The sequence below is a fragment of the Podarcis erhardii genome, assembly GCF_964252035.2.
Source record: "Podarcis erhardii genome assembly, chromosome: 7".
Classification (NCBI taxonomy): Eukaryota; Metazoa; Chordata; class Lepidosauria; order Squamata; family Lacertidae; genus Podarcis; species Podarcis erhardii.
This window is the reverse complement of record NC_138511.1, coordinates 18723534-18742132: the sequence shown is the minus strand read 5'-3', so window position 1 is coordinate 18742132 and position 18599 is coordinate 18723534.

Sequence of the window (18599 nt, the reverse complement as noted above, 5' to 3'; positions counted from 1 at the left end):
AACCACCTGAAAAAGTCTCCTGCTGCTGTTTTCTGCAGATGCAATAGAGGCTGTGAAGAAATTCTTCTTCGCCGTCGCTATTGCCACTTGGTAGGCTCGACGTTGAGCTCTAACCTGTGTCTGGTCAGATTCGGAATGAGTTATCCGCCACCGCCACATGTTTCTTCTTCCTTCCCATTGTATCCTCTCAGCAACCCTGTGAGGGCAGCTTCAGCTGAGAGTGAGCAACTGGCCCAAGGTCACCCAATACGCTTCTCTTGACTGAATGGGGATTTGAACCCTAGTCTCCCAGGTCTTAGTCAACATTCTAACCACTGCACCAAACAGGCTTTGTTTTATGCATGGTTTTTATCATTGACATTTCTATTGTTAAATTGCTTGGAGATGCTTCCTAGGAAGCATCAAGAATTCCTAGGAATTCATCAAGAAAGGAAACAGACCTTTTTTTGCCGGCGGGGAGAGGCAAAGTTATTTGCTTTCCGTTCTTTCTTTGAGTTGTCATGCTTTTGGGAATCAGTGAAGGCAAGATCAAGTAATACAGGACAATGCCAGGGAATGGTGAATCTGTCAATATTAGTCATTTTTCCAACTTTAAGCTCAGTTCTCCACATTATCCCATCAGGTGTGTTTTTTCTTGTTGTTGTTTTTTAATTAAAACATCCTCATCAGCATTTTTATACACATCTCTTGGTTGGAGAACCAAAATGCAAAATTAAGAGAAGTATGTATTTCAAATGATGGCTGTGTTTCACCTTGTGTATTTTTTAAAAAGGTAAAAATTTGGGAGGTTTGCCTTTCAATACAAACTGAATCAAATTTTGTCTGCATCCCTAGCTCTCCCTGCCCACTGCTCCTTTTGCTGGTTGGCCCCTATGAGAACATGATGCTGGATAAGATGGGCCATGGGCCTGATCCAGCGGGCTCTTTTTATGTTCTTACACACACTGACCAGGATCAAGTGGGACGATTTCGGAGATACCAGCCCAATCCAGGGTGCAAAGGGAGGCTGAACAGAAAGCAGCACTTCTGTGTCGAAGACACAGGCGAGCAAGGGAGAAATTCCAGAGATTTTTCACGTGCAAACGGATACTTCCTTTGAGAGTCTCTAGACTAAATAACGCTTCTTGTGTCTGGAACTGACGGCTTCTCCTCTCACTAATAAACTCCTACAGCTGTGTGAAGAAGGCAGTAAAAAGAAAAAAGAAAGACAGAGGATGGTGCCTGGGAATGTTGCAGTATCTTCTGTCTCGTCCCAGGCCCATGAGTATGAGGGAAGGGTCCTAGCTCAGCGCCAGGACATCTGCACTTTGCATGCAGAAGATTGCGGAATCTCCAAGTAGGGCTGGGAGAGACCACTTTCTGAAACTCTGGAGAACTGCTGCCAGTTAGTGTAGACAATACTGAGCTAGATGAACCAATGGTCTATGTCTTAAAGGAAAGGCTGTAGCTCAGTGGTAAAGCACCTGGTTGGCATGCAGAAGGCCCCAGTTTACACCCTCAGCATCTCCAGGTAGGACTGGGAGAGATTCCTTTCTGAAACTCTGGAGAGCTGCTGCCAGTCATTGTAGACAATACTGAGCTAAATGGCCATTGGTCTGACTTGCTATAATGCGACTTCCTATGCCTCTCTGAACTTTAACATTTATTGAATGTTAGTATTAGGTGCTGGACACAGTAAGTTGTATTCAACTAAGCCCTGCTTGGAGGACAGATCTTGAAATGAACAGATCCAAGTTAATCATGTCCATTCATTTTAGTTGGTCTACTCTAATTACAACCAATGCTGGATGCAACCTAGTCTCATGCTTTGTATTTAACAGTCCGTTAAAAGCAAAGTGAAGTAGCATATGCGGGGTTCTACTGAGAGTGGCAAAGTTGGGCCACAATCCCCTGGGAATGTTTCCAGCCTTGCTGTTTTCCAGCATCTGTGTTTTGAAGCTAGACTACTTTTACACATGCAGGCTCCACTGAGCGATTGTGGCACCCGGTAGCCATTGATTTACACATATATACAACCAGATACAGTGGTACCTCGGGTTAAGTACTTAATTCATTCTGGAGGTCTGTTCTTAACCCAAAACTGTTCTTAACCTGAAGCGCCACTTTAGCTAATGGGGCCTCCCACTGCTGCCGCACCGCCAGAGCACGATTTCTGTTCTCATCTTGAAGCAAAGTTCTTAACCCGAGGTACCACTGTACTGGATATGGGTGGGAGTGGAAGTGTTCTGGAACAAACCCCAAATGGGCAGCAGAGCCATGAAACCTGGTGTCTAATTTCCCTCCCATGACGCTTGTTCCCATCATTAAAAAAAATACACCGAGAGTTGCTTCCTGTGTCTGATCTCTACCAGGCACCTAAAAGCAGTGGTGACTGGTGCCTATTGAGACTGTTAGGGCAGAAGGCAGAGAGCCCAAAGCCAATGAGTGGCTGAGCCAGAGCCAATATTAGCCAAAGCCAACTAGTTCTAGTTTTGTCCCCATCCTCCTCTCTGCTGAGTTCTTTAGTGCAGCAACACTGAGACAGAGGAGGAGGAGGAGGAATCTGATATGGCCACTCTCTGGATTGGTTATCGATGAGATGGCAGGGCAACTGGAGGGCTGGCTGAGGGCACCTACTGAGGTTGGTGGGGAAGTGGCGCTTTTGCCCTAACTAGACCAGCCACCCTTGCCTAAAAGGTTGCTTATCAGCACATTGTGAAGCACATTGTAAACTCTTATGAGGTGTTTTCTGCAAGTCATTGATCAGAGTGCCATTCTAGTAGCTGCTAGCAGAGGGCAATGGTGTGCACATGATACTGAGCATCCAAAGCTGTCATATGCCGAGTCAGGCCATTGGTCCTTCTGAGCCGACTCAGCGCTATCTCCTCTTCCCAGCAGCATCTCTCTTGACTCTCAGGCTCCCATCAGCCCCAGCCAGCATTGCGAATGATCTGGCACAATGGGAGTTGTAGTTCAGCTGTATCTGGAGGGCCACAGTTGCCATAGATGGGAAATGTGCCCTTTCTGATGATGTTGGACTCTCCTCAACCCCACCCAACATGGCTTGTGGTCAGGGAATATGTGAGTTGTTATTACCACAACACCTGGGGGCGGCCACAGGTTTGCCACCCGAAATCTACATGCGAAACATGTGCTTTACCACTGAGCTGCAACACTTCCTTGAAATGGGTTGAAGGGGGGCTGGAGTTGTGGAACTGGGAGAGAGACATTTTAGGATTCAGATTTTGTGGCTCTGGGCTGATGCTGCTAGGAACATGGTGCTTGCTTCAGCATCCCCTGCCATATCTGCTTGACCTGGATCAGGGATAGAGGGGAACTCAGTTGCAGAGCACCAGCTTTTCAGGCAGAAGGTCCCAGGTTCAGTCCCGGCATTAGGTAGTCTTCTTGTCTCTGAAGCACTGGAGAGCTTCCACCAGTCCGTGTAGACAACACTGAGCCAGATGGACCAGTGGTCTTATTCAGTATAAGTCATGTTCCTATGTACCTGTGAAAAGCCATCGTGCATCTCAAAAGAAAGCTCGCCCTGGAGACCGCAAAGCAGCTGGTGGCAAGGATCCTCTGATGTGCAAAGCAAAACTGGAGACCACTAACCAGAGAGCGAGCATGAACAGGGTCTCTCCTTCAATGGAGCATTGAACACGCTACAGGAAGGGATTTGGGGTAAGGCATTTCCTCCTGGGCAAGGCGCCTGGCTGCCTTTTGAGGGGCAGAGGATCTCCAGGGTCCCCTTAGCAAAGGATGCCAGTCTCTGTTTTGAAGGAAAAAGAGACATGGAGGGGGCAGAACAGGGGCTAGGTCAATTCTCTCTCTCGATCTCACACGTGTCCATAAAGACCCCCCTCCTTTTTTAGCTTCCTAGTATCAAAAGGTGTGACCATGGCCAAGTTTAGATGCAGTCTAGACACATTCAGTGTATTTATAACCTCGGTGCAAGGAGGGGGTGTGATACGGGAGGTGAATGGCCAGCATTCAGAAAAGGAGCTTTTTTTAGCTTTGGGGTGGTGAACTTAAAGGGTCTCGCTCAGAGTCTGCTGACTCCACTGGGAATCTCGGGAGCCAGCGGGAAGTGAAAGGAGTCCGCTGTTGTCCAGGAATGGCCTGTTATCACAAAAACAGAGGTTGTTTTAGTGCAGAACGTACGCATCTAGGGGAAGTCTGGCTAGCAGTTATCGATGTTGTCTAATGGCCTCCTAGTTGGGCTACTGCAGGGCATTATCCATGGGGCTGCTTTTGAAGGTGGACTCAAATTACATCCAGGACAAAATTTATTTATTCCATTTCTATCCCACCTTTTCCTGCAATTTGCTCAATGTGGCATACATGGTTCTCCCCCTCCTCAGTTATTACAACAACCCTGTGAGGTAGCTTAGCCTGAGAGGCAGTGACTGGCCTTTATATCACCCAGTGAGATTCACGGCTTAGTAGAGATTATATAACCTTGGCCTCCCAGGTCTTAGTCCATAGACATACCCATAAAACCCAATTTATAACTGCAATCCTGTACATTGCTTCCTGGTAGTAAGCTCTATCAAACTTGCTGCTCATACTTCCCGCTGCAATGGTTCAGCTTATAGAAACATGCAGAGCTTTTTACAAAAGGCCTCAAGGCAACTGCAATGCAACCTGAAAGCTTTTTATTTAGAAATGTAAGTCACCTTGCAAAGGTTTAAACTGCTAGCAGGGACCCCTTCAAAGGACAGAGGATTAAAAGAGGATTACTCACATTCATGGAGGAGAGGGCTATTAGCCATTAGTGTGATGACTGTTCTCTGCCTCCGCAGTTGGAGGCAGCAGTGCTTATGAATACTGGTAGCTGGAAACCACAGGAGAGGAGAGGGCTCTTGTGCTCGGGTCCTGCTTGTGGACTTCCCACAGGCATCTGCTTGGCCACTGTGAGAAGCGGATGCTGGACTAGAGGGGCCAACAGCTTGATTCAAGAGGCTCATTATGGTCTTACGTTCAGATGCATCCAACCTTTGCTTGATTATTTTCAAACGTAGGACAAGCATTGGTTACAGCTCATGGCTTTTCTGGACAGAGCTGAACTTTTCTGCAGCACAGGATTGGACAGCATGCTATGCCAAACCAAGTTGGACTCTACACACATATGAAAACATTTTGAAAAATATATTTAATTTGCCATAGCTCACCATCGCCATCTAGTGACACATTTGTATATTGCACTTTACAACACACTTAAAACGTTCTATTTGCAGCTGTATAGCTGAGTCCCAAGGCTCAGCCAAATGACTGAGAAGGAACAAAGTGGCCTCAATCTCCTCTCTGGGAGCCTGTACCTTTGATCTTTCATGCTAAGCCAGCATGGTTTGGGTTAGTAGTACCAGTGGCTGGCCCAAAGTCATCTAGAGAGCTTTATGACTTATTGGGGATTTGAACCCTGGTCCCAGGCCTCTGCACCACACCAGCTCTCACTGTGCGTGTGATGTAAACTGTGCCCCACTGGCGAGTCTTTTGTGTATTCCTCTAACACAAGCTAGCAAGGAGTTTTAAGAATCCACCCTTTACTCCAGTTGTTCAAAGCCAAACGCATAACCAACTTGGCCACTGAACAATCTGCCCTTACTCTCTATCTCCTGTTGACATTCTCTTGGACTCTGGAGTATTAGTCATAGCCTGATGAAAAAGCAAAACCAAACCACCACCTTTGTTTCCCCGACTTAAGGCTTGCATTTTGCAATTTTGGACATCCTTGCAAAGGGAGTCAGATTGATAAATAGAGCTGTTGCAAGGCTGTCGGTAACTATGAGGCCCACCTTTTGTAAAATGGCACATTGACTTGGGAGGTTGTAACTAAGTTGAGAATGTGGGACGACCCGCCCCATGCATTTTCTCGCTGCCAGGATCAGGCTCCTTGTGTACAGAACATTTGAGTTTCTAGGAAAATATTTATGTTTTTTGGGGGGGTACACAAAGCAACAGCAACAACCTACTCCATCTCATAATAAATCCAAGACAGAGAAAGGCTACATGCACACCATTCATTTAAAACCATGGCTTTCCCAAAGAATCCAGGGAACTGTAGTTTGTTAAGCGTGCTAGAAATTGTTGCTCTGGGAGGGGTAACCTGCAGTTTCCAAGATTCATTGGGGGAAGCTACACAGTGTTTGGGAGGGGTAGGCCCTGGCTGAGAAAAAGCATTTTAAGTTGAGAAGGGACCTTGATGATTATCTAGTCAACCCCTGCCCATTGCAGGGACCTGCAGCTATCGCACCCCTGATCAAAGGCTGACTTTGGTAATACTCCACCCTGTCCGAGGGCATCAAATGTTGGCTTAAGCACAGGATAAGCATTTCCAGGCTTTGGGAAGGCGCCATCCTTGGCACCATGCCTAGTACCCCCATATCCGCTGCCCTATATCTGCCTCTGCCCTGACAGATGACTGCCCAGTCTCTGCTTCCAAATGCCCTTGGTGGAGGAGAGCACAGCCCCTCTAGAGGCAGACAGTTCCACTGTCAAATTGCCTGCAAATTGCCACCCTTTGGTCCTGCCCTCTGGAGCAGCAGCGACCGCCTCTGTGCCAGCTTCTGTGCAGGAGCTCTTTAGATATTTTGCTGCCTGCCATGAGCAGGGCTTGCCCGCCCACAAGGCGGACTGAAACGGCCACCACAGGTACGGAAGCCCAAGAGGCAAAACAACTTCAGACATCCCATCTGCCCCGCTGCCTCTATTACCAGTGGTGAACCAGCAGTGGTTTCTAGCGACACTCTATAAGACCTTGCTGGAACCCACCGTAATTGCTGCCACTTCACAGGCACCGCCACACAACCCGGGTAAAAGAGGTTTCTGTCGGTGGGGCAGTGCGGTGGCAGCAGAGAGGGGTGAGACCTTCCCATTTTGCCTCAGGTGGCAAAATGGGATGCGCTGCCCCTGGTCACGAGCCCCGTGGAGACATTTTGGAGGAGCTGGTTGAATTCAGATGAGGGGAGGGAGACTCCATTGAGGGACCAGCAGGCTGTGTCAAGTGGTGTCTGGGCTTAAGGAACATATGACTAGTCCTGCTGGATCAGGTCAGTGGCACATCTTGTCCAGCATCCTGTTCTCTTGGTGGCCAACCAGATGCCCCAATGGGAAACCTGCAAGCAGGACCTGAGCATAAGAGCAAACTCCCCTCCTGCAGTTTCCAGCAACTCGCATTCAGAAGCATTACTGCCTCCAGCTGCGGAGGCAGAGCAACATGACTAGTAGCCAGTGATAGCCCATGAAGCTGCCCCATTCTCATTTAAAGCCATCCAGGTTGGTGGGCGTCATTGCTTCCTGTGGGAGTGAGTTCCATAGTTTAACAATGCGCTGCACGAAGAAGGACTTTCTTTTATCGGACATGAATCTTCCAGCATTCAGCTTCATTGGATGGCTACAAGCTCTAGTGTTACCAGAAAAGAGAGACAGAGAGGTCTCTGAGTTGTCTGGCGATGATGCCACAGGTGCTGAGTGAGGTCCAGGGAAAGGGCCCAGCAGGTTGTATACTGGGGAGGGGCACAGTGGGCTGTTAGAGAAGGAGCCCATCCTCCTGATGCCTGACACTCACATTCTGCCTCTTACACTCCAGCTGTCTCCATCGCGAATCCCCAAACACACCCAGCCTCCACAAGGAGAACCCATGAAACGAAAGTTTAGTTCTTTATTGGCAAAGCACTCAGATGCATTGGCTCCTAAGGTGCAAGAATCACTTGCACCACTCCTGCTAAATAGCTAGCTGAGCATCTCCTCCTTCAGACTTGCACTCTGTCCCAAATGTTGGAGCAACAGTGTGCCAAACCTCCTCCGGCGCATTTGAGCCACCTCTTGCAACATGGTGCTCACAAGCAACTGGCAACTTCTCCTGAACTGCATCTCCAGCTGCTCCTGTCGCTTTAAGCCATTCTTTGTCCTTGGAGACAGTGGAGGAGGGCCAGTCTCTCTCTCTCTCTGGGACTGTCTCTTCCGCCTCTGCACCTTCTTGAACCTCTTCCCCCACTTCTGACTGCCCAGACTCTTGCTCTTCCCCCTCTCTCATGGGTGGCACAGAATCCCACAAATCACGGCCCCCTTCCCCTGAATCACCCTCCTGCCCCCTTGCCTCCTCTGCCCCCCCCTTTGGAGTCTTGCCAGTCCCTAACATCAGAGGCGCCTGAGGGTAACTCAACCCTGGAGTCTCCTCCATACACCCTAGAGGTGGCAGGTGCCAATTGGGACTGGTAGGGCAGAAGGCAGGGAGATCCCCAGTAGGTGGCAGTAGCTGGTTTTGGTTTCATCTCCATCTTCCTCCTCTCAGCTGACTTCTATAAGGCGCAACACTGAGACTGAGGAAGGAGGAAGCTGACAGGCTGTGGCACCCCCTAGACTGCTTGTAAATAAGAAGGCAGGCAAGCGGAGGCTGGCCGAGGCTGGTGGGGCAGTGGCATGGTAGCAGGGTGGCCCATGGCTCCTTTGTGCACTTCAAACCCTCTGATGCCTCATGCCAAGCCTAAGGCCCAAACACAACTCTCCCTTTTTTGCAGGCCATGAGTTAAACATGCCACCCTGCTTCCCCACAGCCCACAGCCCCTTCCACGGCCCCTGCTCAGGCATCTCGGGGTGTTAGCGGCAAGCTGACAGGAATCTGTTTCCTCAGCGCTTGGGCCTCCCCGGCCTGGTCCCAGCAGTCGCGTGAAGCCTTCATGAGGCCCAGGAGGCAAGGTGTGTTTGAGTGGTTGCCTGGGCAACAGCCAAACACTCCCTGCATAGCATAAATGGTGGGATAACTTTGCGTTGAGAGCAGGGGGGAGTGATGGTCGACAGTCGCCCATCGAGCCTCAAAGTCCTGAGTTTAAAGCATCTTTTATCCCTTCAATCTATCCAGGGGCCGGCCTTTAAACTATGCCTGAAACCTTGGGCTTTCAGCTGCTTCCAGTCAGTGTAGAGACAACTGAGCTGTTGTGGCGGCAGAAAAAGAGGGGAAATGCTGTAAGGTCCTGGCTGTTGGGCATGTATGTTGCGGACACACTAAAGTCTGGTGCTGGCCCTGCATTGTGGCTGCGAAAACTGTTTCAGAATGCAAGATTTTGTAAATATAGGCTGCCTTCAAACAATCAGTCAAGGAGGGGGCCAAGCTGTACAGTGGTACCTCGGGTTAAGAACTTAATTTGTTCCGGATGTGTGTTCTTAACCTGAAACTGTTCTTAACCTGAGGTACCACTTTAGCTAATGGGGCTTCCTGATGCCGCTGCGCTGCCGGCATACGATTTCTGTTCTCATCCTGAAGTAAAGTTCTTAGCCCGAGGTACTATTTCTGGGTTAGCGGAGTCTGTAACCTGAAGCATCTGTAACCCGAGGTACACTCTATCTTGAAGGAGCCTCCTCTGTCACCTCTATCACCCACCATTTGTCTGCATCAGCCAGAATTCTGGAATAAGCAGGCTCAAACTCTCAATGATTTCTGCCTTACATGGAACCTCATCCCCTTCTCCATCTCATCCAGTATTGCCTACTCTGTGCTCCCAATGGTCTGGGGCGGAGGCTTTCCTTCATCAACTTGCTACCTAGCTGCTGCCCCAGACACCCTGTTTGTTGAGCATTCATCCTGATTTCCTCGCACAAAGCTGACGTGGGCATTTGACTATGCCTTGTCTTTATCAATTGTTAATCAAAATATTTTACAGGGTAGTTATGCAACTATGAGCATTCACCCTGGTTTACTTGTGAGGTGTTTATACATATTCCCATTCATTCACCCCACACTTTTCAATGTATTTCTGCATCAGCTAACCCCCAGATATATGACAACCCTGCAAGCAAATCAGGATGAATGCTCAATGAAGACTGGATAGTAATTACAGTGGTACCTCGGGTTAAGAACTTAATTTGTTCCAGAGGTCTGTTCTTAACCTGAAACTGTTCTTAACCTGAAGCACCACTTTAGCTGATGGGGCCTCCCGCTGCTGCCGTGCCGCCGGAGCATGATTTCTGTTCTCATCCTGAAGCAAAGTTCTTACCCCGAGGTACTATTTCTGGTAAGCGGAGTCTGTAACCTGAAGCATCTGTAACCTGAAGCGTATGTAACCCGAGGTACCACTGTACTTCCAAATCTGAGCCGATGCATATAAATTAGCATATGCCAATTTTATGCAAATATATGTCCTTTTTTCTGTGTGTGGTGCATTTTCCACCCCCTTTTTTCCAGAAGCAGGCAGGCTAATCCTGATAACTGCCCAAACCGTTTTGATTGCTGACGCCAGTCCAGGGCACCATATACAGGAGATGGAAAAGTCAGAGCTAGGTACTATTTTTTTGCTCCGTGGGGCAGGCAGTGAGAATAATAGCTGCAGATCTCTGAATATCCCCACAGTCTATCTGCAAAATACCGGACTTTATTGCTGTTAAAATGGATTTCAGAAAACCGTCCCTCCCAATCTGGGCCAGCTCAACAGTCCTGCTGCCCCAGAAGGGTGTACTCCAGTCCTCTCGGCCCCTTGACATGCACACCCCGATCCCCTCCCTTTTTTGCTCCCCATTTGCAAAATACTTCATCCAGAGCAGCACATTCCTGAATGAGTGCCATATCGCTGGCTCGTGGAGTAACTCTACATCATACCATGTGGCTGAGGGGAAAATACGCATCAGCCCCACAGATGGGTGTGCATGCAAGGGTGGGACCAGCAGCCCAAACTTTCCAAAGGCCTGCCTCCTCTCCCCCCACCCTTGACCACCAAGCCCCTCTTTGGCCCTGAAAAGTTTGTGTTGTGGACAGCACCAGTAGATCTTGTACTATGTCTCTAAGGATGTGAAATCCGGACGGCAGACTGTAGGCTTTGGCTGCCCCCTGGTGGCTGCTGAAGTGTGAGCAATTTTTTGCCAACCTTTCAACCTCTACTTCCTGACCGACTGCCGCTCTTGTTTCGCTGAACAGCAAAGCATGCACATTTGCCGCATATAAATCCAGCCTGCATTCTCCAAACATACGTACGTTCCAGGCAGCTGCTATAAATTGTTCCGACTCTGAAGCTGGTCTGCTCATGCGAAGGGAGAATCTTCCCCATTCCTTGGTTTTTAAGAGTGCCGCAGCTGTTATAACCAGTCAGGCCTGTGCGGAGCTTGTCTGAGGCCTGGGGCAGGATAGAATAAAGTCTTGTTAGAATAAACTTATATACTCAAACAATAAAGCAGCCAGTCAGTCCCTGGCAGCCCATACTCTGTGGTCAGCTTAGCTCTCTGAGATGCCCGGGGCAAGTGTACCCAGCTGCCCCCACACTGCACAGGTCTGTTGTGGCTAACATGTGGAACTCACTGCCACAAGATGGCCACCAACACAGATATCTTTACAAAGGGATTAGTTAGATTCTTGGAGAATATTAGAGGCGGCTAGTCCTGATAAGACATGGAACTGTTTTATTGCGCTTTTTAATTATGTATGGTTTATGTAATTGATTTTATAGATGTGACCTCTTAGAAGCCATTTGGACATGTAAGTGGTAAATAATAATAATAATAATAATAATAATAATAATAATAATAATAATAATGTTATTCTACTGATTTATATCCTTCCTTTTCCCCCGACCAGGGCTAGATAGATGCTCTCTGTGGCACAAATGGGTCAGGATTCCAGGGGGTTGAACTAGATGACCCTTGAGGGTGTCTTCTAATTCTACAATGCTATAATTCAATGTGGCTTACACAAATTAAAACAACACCGATAACATGATGATGAGAGCCTGGCTGTTGGATCATTTTCTCTAGATCCCCAAACTCCACAAACTTCGTCAAGTGGAATCGTTCCTTGCATATATTTTGGAAGGGCCATGGTCCTCCAGGTGTTTTGGACTGGACCTCCTGTAGCTGCAGGTCAGTGCCAGGGCATCTGCTTTGCATGTGAAGGTCCAAGGCTCAGTCCCACAACACATGCACACACTTTAGCTGCAATGCAGCCTCTGAAAGAGGAAGGGGAATGATGAAATGCACCTCAGGGCTTTTCCCCTTCTTTACAGGAAGGGTCGTAGCTCATTCGTAGAGCATCTGCTTTGCAGGTAGAAGCCAGGTTCGATCCGCAGTGGCATCCTGGAAAGGTTGGGAATGTACCCTGCTTGAAAGCCTGGAGGGCACCTGCCAGTCCGTGTAAACAATACTGAGCTAGAGGGGCCAACGGTCTGACTCAGTATAAGGCAGCAATCTGTTTCCGTTATATATAATGTATTGAACAGGGTGCATTGGCTGCAGATGCAGCTGGAGGCGATCTGGTTTCTTGGTCACTTGGAGCTACTTGCTGCCTGCCCTGGCTCCCGTTTCCCCCTCCCCTCCAGCAGCCTGAGATGGGTCATCATCCATTTGTCCTCATTCTTCTTTGGTCCGCAGGCTGCTTGCCTGCACGGTAGGATGAGTGTTGCCTGGTTACTGTGCGCCAGACCATGTCAAGAAGATTCTCACATTCAGACCATCGTGACTGCAATACCAAATCAGAAGCAGGCTTTAAAGTGGGTCAAGGAGATCCATTTGGGGGTTCCAAATAATTGGCCTTGCACAGGGTGTCATATTATGAAAGATTACAAAAGTCCACCTCTGTCATGTGCTAGATGCGTCAATGGTCTGACTCAATATGCAGCACCCTCCTATATTCCTGTGCCTTAAGAGAATGTGCAGGAGTTCCCAGCTTCAACCCTAAACAGGGAAAAGGCTTCCTGTCTGAGATCCTGGACAGCTGCTGCCAGTCAGTATTGACAATGCTGAGCTAGGAGGATCAGTGTAAGGCACTTCCTGCGTTCCTAATCAATTCCTGACAATGCACAAACATGCAGAATTATCCTTCTGGGGTTCCTCCCCTTCTCCCCCCCCATCCCCTTTTCTCCATTACATGCCTTTTGTGAATTCTAAGACCGCCCATCAATACGATGTTCCCTGGGGCATCTTACAGGCCCCCCACTTGGCCTCCTCCACCAAGTCACCTTCTCAGACTGAGCTGCAGCAGATCCAATTTCCCTTCTCCAACTTGTTAAAAGGTTATTTGGCAGGCCTGCAGGCTGAGCAAACCAGTTCTGTCCCCAGAGCTGCACGTCGGCTATAAATAATCCTTTGGCAATGTGACGTGCCAGTTGCTTAAGGCTTAGCATTTGCTCCTGATAGGACGTCCCCATCCCCTGAGCTGATGTGGGAGGCCTGTAGGTGAAAGGAGGGAGAAACAGAAAGCACTCTTGAACCACTTTGTTCCCTGAGGAATCCTGGAAACTCTTATTTCATCAAGGGTGCTGGGAATTATAGCCCTGTGAGGGGGGTCTCTAAGCAACTTTCAGCACCTGAAACTACAGTTCCCAGAAGTCTCTGGGGACAGCCGTGACTGTTAACATGGCATGTGTTGTAATATGGTTTTTAGCCCATCGTCAATTTTAATTGTTTTCGGAATGATTAATATAAACGTTTGTTTATTGATAATGCCATTGTTCCCCCCTTCCTCTCCAAATTAAGTCTCTCTGGCTTCTGAAATTTCAGCAGGCACTACTCATCTGCTTTCAAGAAATCTTTTTCAGTCATAAGGACTAGAAATTTCTTTAGTTTTGTTTTCAATGGGGATTCTCAGGTAGTGGAATTCTGGGCTTTTTAATTTGCTCCAAGACAGAGATCTGTGGCAATTCAATAATTCAAAAGGATTGTTGCTGGAGTATAATACCATCTGATTGTACAAATCAAGTTCCACAGTTGTTGTTGACTGTTACTTCACAGACCTGTTGGCGCTTTTTGTTTTTTGTTTTTTTGCCTTCAGTTCAGCATTGGATAATTTCCTGCTCTATTGATCCCACAATCTGATCATTTTAACTTACTTATACAGTATCCTGCTATTCTAAGCATAAAAGCACCACTCAGAATGTCTTGCGATGAAGAACATTACAATGATCTGTACTACATAATAATAATAATAATAATAATAATAATAATAATAATAATAATAATTTATTTGTACTCCGCCCATCTGGCTGGGTTTCCCCAGCCACTTTGGGCGGCTTCCATAGAAACCAAAAATACACTAAAATATCACACTTTAAAAACTTCCCTGAACAGGGCTGCCTTAAGATGTCTTCTGAGTGTCATGTAGTTGTTTATCGCTTTGACATCTGATGGGAGGGCGTTCCACAGGGCAGGCACCACTACTGAGAAGGCCCTCTGCCTGGTTCCCTGTAGCTTTGTTTCTCGCAATGAGGGAACCGCCAGAAGGCCCTCGGCGCTGGACCTCAGCGTCCGGGCAGAACGATGGGGGTGGAGACGCTCCTTCAGGTATACTGGGCCAAGGACATTTAGGGCTTTAAAGGTCAACACCAGCACTTTGAATTGTGCTTGGAAACGTACTGGGAGCCAATGTAGGTCTTTCAAGACCGGTGTTATGTGGTCTCGGCGGCCGCCCCCAGTCACCAGTCTAGCTGCCGCATGCTGGATTAGTTGTAGTTTCCGAGTCACCTTCAAAGGTAGCCCCACGTAGAGCGCATTGCAGTAGTCCAAGCGGGAGATAACTAGAGTATGCACCACTCTGGTGAGACAGTCCACGGGCAGGTAGGGTCTCAGCCTGCGTACCAGGTGGAGTTGGTAGACAGCTGCCCTGGATATAGAATTGACCTGCGCCTCCATGGACAGCTGTGAGTCCAAAATGACTCCCAGGCTGCACACCTGGTCCTTCAGGGGCACAGCTACCCTATTCAGGACCAGGGAGTCCTCCATACCAGCCCGCCCCCTGTCCCCCAAAAACAGTACTTCTGTCTTGTCAGGATTCAACTTCAATCCATTAGCCGCCATCCATCCTCCAACCGCCTCCAGGCACTCACACAGGACCTTCACCGCCTTCACTGGTTCTGATTTGAAAGAGAGGTAGAGTGGGTATCATCCGCATATTGATGGAGACCCAGTCCAAACCCCCTGATGATCTATCCCAGCGGCTTCATATAGATGTTAAAAAGCACGGGGGAGAGGACAGAACCCTGAGGCACCCCACAAGTGAGGGCCCAGGTGTCTGAACACTCATCCCCCACCATCACTTTCTGAACACGGCCCAGGAGGAAGGAGCGGAACCACTGTATAACAGTGCCCCCAGCTCCCAGCCCCTCTAGACGGTCCAGAAGGATGTTATGGTCAATGGTATTAAACGCCGCTGAGAGATCCAGCGGAACTAGGAAACAACTCTCACCTTTGTCCCTAGCTCGCCGGAGATCATCAAGCAGCACGACCAAGGCAGTTTCAGTCCCATTATGAGGCCTGAATCCTGATTGGGAGGGATCCAAATGGTCCGCATCCTCCAGGCGTGCCTGGAGTTGTTCAGCAACCACGCGCTCAATCACCTTGCCCAAGAATGGAAGATTTGAGACTGGGCGATAGTTGGCCATACTGGCCGGGTCTAAAGTGGTTTTTTAAGAAGCGGTTTAATGACCGCCTCTTTCAGTGGATCTGGGAATGTTCCCTCACAGAGGGAAGCATTCACCACCCCGGAGAGCCCATCGCCCAGCCCTTCCCGGCTTGCTTTTATTAGCCAGGATGGGCAAGGATCAAGGAGACGGTTTTAATTTATACAGTTAAACAGGTATTACAGGCTGTAATGTCGTTGAGTTCCCCCATTTCACTTCACTGGGCTGCTTCTTACGTGGGTGTGTAAAGCTTAGCGAGCAAAATGACATCATAGCATGTGAGCGGTATTTCTAGATCAGGGAAAATAGAACCCTTTGTTGGACACCCGTCAGCTCCAGCCAGCATGCCCAATGGTCAGGGATGATGGCAGTTGTGGTCAATTGATGCCTGGAGGGTCACAGGTGCCCTGGCCCTGACCTAAACGAACCAAGTCCCACATCTCTTACTTGCCCTAGACACAACAAGAACTCACTGTCCAGGGAAATTTCTAAATTTGCAAATTTGGAATGCAAAAAATGTTGGGCATGCATTGCCTTGCGGGTAGAGTGCGAAGGCCTGGTATTGTAATAGTTTTAAACTCAAGGTTTGGGGGAAATGCGCTTGTTGGAACAGGGTTATCGACTTGTCTTTGTGTTTTGTGCATTTTGTGTTCTCATTTTGTATTTTTGTGTTGTGAACTGTTCTATGATCTCTGGATGAAGGGCAGTGGTATACAAATTTAATAAAGGAAATGATAAAGGAAAGATGTTGCAACAGGGAGAAAGGTAAAGGTTAATCACCAGGACAGAGGATTGTTTACCTGCTGCTGGGCCCTCAAAACCCATATAAATCACATGGTTGTTGGGCCACTATGTCTGCAAACAAGACGGGGAATGTCTTATCAAGTGTAAACTCTGATGAACTTCCCAGGAGCAAAAGGTCAATACTGAAATTGCATGAAGCAACCAGTTTACACACAAACACACATGGAATAATTAACAGAAGCTATTATTTTAAGCGATATATACAGCAAACTGCTTTCTACCAACTCAGACCACTGACCCATCTCACTCAGTATTCCCTACACTGACTGGCAGTAACTCTCCAAGGTTTCAGAGACAGGGAGTCTTTCTCAGCCCTACCTGGAGATAGGGACCGAATCGGGGACCCTCTGCATGCCAGACACGTGCTCTTTCTTGGAGAGCTGCTACCACTAGGCCATTGAAAACAGCTAGATGGATCAATAATGCAGCCTCGTCTCAGTTTTGAGAGATTCCTGTTGGTTTTTTTTATAAGCAGGCTGCTGGCTGCTGCTGTTTTCTTATCGACCAATTTCCTAGTGCATCGCCTCACGGCTTTTTCTTTGGATTGCAAAAGGTTGCAGGTCTTGTTTGTCTATGATCTGTCTCTTTCCATCTGCTGCTTTGAGGGTAAAGTTGAGCGGAAGGCTGGAGGGATGCGGAAAATGAAATAAAACAAAGCAAATCAGGAAGGAAAGTCACGCGGCATGCAGGGGTCACCCACCCCCTCCTGCAGGCAGAAGAAGAAGGCTGTGTATATAATGATGGGTGTTATGGGGTGGGGTTAGATTCAGACAGTTCTCATTGCCTCCCCTAGGCTTGAAAAAGCATCTCATTCTTCTTTGAATCAATGGTTTCTATTGATTTCCCCCCATACCACTGTCGAATAGGAACATAGGAAGCTGCCTTATAACAGAGTCAGACCATTGGTCTATCTAGGTCAATACTATCTACTACCCTGACCAGCAGCAGCTCTCCAGGGTTTCAGAAAGGGCTCTCTCTCTCTCTCTCTCTCTCTCTCTCTCTCTCTCTCTCCCTCTCCCTCTCCCAGAGATGCCAAGGAATTATGGGAAGAGCACAGCTCACTTGTAGAGCATCTGCTTTGCATGCAGAAGGTCTCAGGTTCAATTCCCAATTGCATCTCCAGATAGGTTTGGGAAGAAACCGCAGCCTGAAATCCTGTAGAGCTGCTGCCAGTCAGTGCCGGCCCATCTAGCTCAGTATTGTCTACACTGGCTGGCAGCAGCTCTCCAGGGTCTCAAGCAGGGGTTGTCTCTCCAAGCCCTCCCTGGACAGTCCACTGGGGATTGAACCTAGGATCTTCTGCATGCAAAGCATCTAATCCCTCAGACCACAGCCTTCTCCTTCAGCCTCTCACTTTTCAAATGTAACCCCTTCCAAAATTATCCCAGCGTGTCCTGGGACTGACAGCTGCCTCTTCTGCAAGGCTCCTATGAGAAGGGTGCAAGGAGGGAGGCGTGTTTGCTCAGCCTCTCACAAAACAGATCCAACTTTAGAAGGCTGCCCTCTGGAATCAGAGTCCATGCGCTTGTTGCTTTCTGGAAATACACAGAGGAAGGTTTTGAAGGAGAATTTCCCAGACAGCAGCAACAATTTAAAAAGCAGGGCTTTGTTCAGCACTGGGGTGGGGAAACTCTTCCAGTCAGAGCATAAACACTCCTGCAGATCTTGTTCTCCCATTAGATTTTTTTTTTTGGGGGGGGGGTATCACAGAAACATAGGAAGCTACCACATCCCAAGTCTTGGCTCAGTCTTGTCAACACTGGCTGGCAGCAGCCCTCTGCTTATAGGCAGGATCTTTTCCAAGCCCTACCTGGAGATGCCAGAGACTGAGCTATGGCACTTCCCCCAAGTAAAGCTCTCTCCAGTTGGCCATGAGCCAAGATAAAACTGACCCCTGGGCTATTGCTCTCCTATACTCACCAATCCTCACCCCCAGTCTGGGGAGGGGGGCATTTCTATGGCAACGCACCTGTACTAAAGACTAACTCTTTAGTCATGCAGAGAGATGCTTAACAGACTTGGCTAGGGCCATGAACTGGACTGGCTCCAACACAGGCTTGGAGGAGGCCCAGAATAGCATCCAAAGCAATCTCTGCCCCAATTGTTGTTATTGCAGTTTGTTTTATAGAATTCTACCCCACCCATTTCTCCTAAGAGACTCAAAGTGGCTAACAAACATTAAAATGAGATAAAACAACTGCAATGTTCTTAACCCTCCCTAGATGTACATTCAAATTCATCACTGCCTCTTTTTGTCTGGTCCTCTCTTAAAGCCGTCCTGGTTGGTAGCCAGCACTGCATCTTGTGGGAGTGAGTCCCTTAGTGTTGGATATTTTCTTCTCCTCTTGTGCTCTTAAATTACATTGTTTTGATTCAGTGCTGTTTTTCAATATGGTAACTTATTAATGTGTTTTATAAATATGTTTATAACTGATTGTTGTGCTT